This window comes from Nanorana parkeri, unplaced genomic scaffold (genome assembly GCF_000935625.1).
Source record: "Nanorana parkeri isolate BGI_ZX_2015 unplaced genomic scaffold, ASM93562v1 scaffold416, whole genome shotgun sequence".
In the NCBI taxonomy this organism is placed as follows: Eukaryota; Metazoa; Chordata; class Amphibia; order Anura; family Dicroglossidae; genus Nanorana; species Nanorana parkeri.
The window spans coordinates 100,817-102,268 of NW_017306684.1; positions in this window are offsets into that span (position 1 = coordinate 100,817).

Genomic DNA, 1,452 nt, shown 5'->3' on the forward strand with positions numbered 1-1,452 from the left:
CCCCCATGGCCCCATGTCAGTAAGTTATGTGACCGCCCCACCCCTTAATCCTTCTGTGTATAGACAGCTCCATCTGAAGTTTCAACTAGAGAGAGACAGTCCGAAAGGAAGCAGCCTGGGCTGTGCTCTCCGTGCGTGAAGTGGAACGGTCACTGTGCAATGAAAGTAATCAAAGTGAACTCAGCTTCACCTTATTTACTGAGTTTTCAGACATCCCAAGTCCCCCGGACGTTCCGGGAGTCTCCCGCTATTAGATAGCGGCTCCCGGACGCCCGCAAGAGAGACATTTTATCCCGGAAAGGATTGAAATCTTTCCGCGTCTGCTGCGCTCGCCGCTCAGTAGTATAAATAAAGTTTTTCGCTGTAAGGGAAAAAAAAGTTCATGCCTGCAGATCCTGTAACGGTGGCTGGTCAGTGGGAGGGGTTTAGGCACGGCAGGGTGGCTTGTGATTGGCTGGAGACAAAAGTCCCTGAGCTAGCTCTGCAGACACTTTGTGATGAGTGCTGAGGGGGAGCCGATAGAAGACGCCTGTGGAGGGTGAGTGGCACACTTCCTAGTCTTGTCATATACTGTAGTGTTAATAATCACAAATAAAATAAAAACATAATGTAATTAATAATAATAAAATGGTATAATATCTACTATGTTTGTGTGTGTGTATTCATTCCCCTGCTGTTTAGTTTTTTAATTTTTTTTTATTGTGAAGGTGGCCGACGGCCGCTGTCAAAATAAAAAAAACAGAGACGGTACCTCCCTGAAATGAAAAGGGCACCTCCCTGAAATAAGGTTTTGCAGGTTAGGATGTCTGAGTTTTAGTAAATCAGCCCCATTATTAGAGCTGAGCTCATTCAGACTGAACCCAGTCCAATCCGGAGCGCCTCCCAACAAAGAGGAGCCATGAGCACATCTGCCCAATCAACTGCGAGCTGGGCATTCCCCACCCCACAGCTGCATGTAAACAAAGGGGCGGGATTCTTGCGCTGATCATTTACCTTATATGGCCATATGAAAGTAATTTACCAATTTACCAATTATTGGCATGTAGCCATATAAGTTGAATGATATCACTGTTCCTTATGTCAAGCTGTCAGCGTGAAATTCCCCTCCCGCAGCTGATTGGGCGGCACAGAAGTAGCTTCCTTCCATCTTATACTGAGCTCAGATCCCTACCCATCTTGTTGTGAGCGCCGTTCACCGGCCGTGTGCTGTGTGAGCGCCAGAAGTAGATACGGTTTTCCAGCACGATGGCGTGGATGAGCGCTTCATGACGGAAATAACCACACAGGCGCCAGGGACAGAAGTATTCTGTTTATTGAGATCACAGGTTAAAGGATTGGTGGGTCGGAGAGGGAGAAGACCCACGTGGGCAACCATTTTGTTGGTGGGGTATACTGGCAGTAAGTGATATCTATAGTGGATTTGGTTACCATGGTTAAGATGAGGGAGACGGG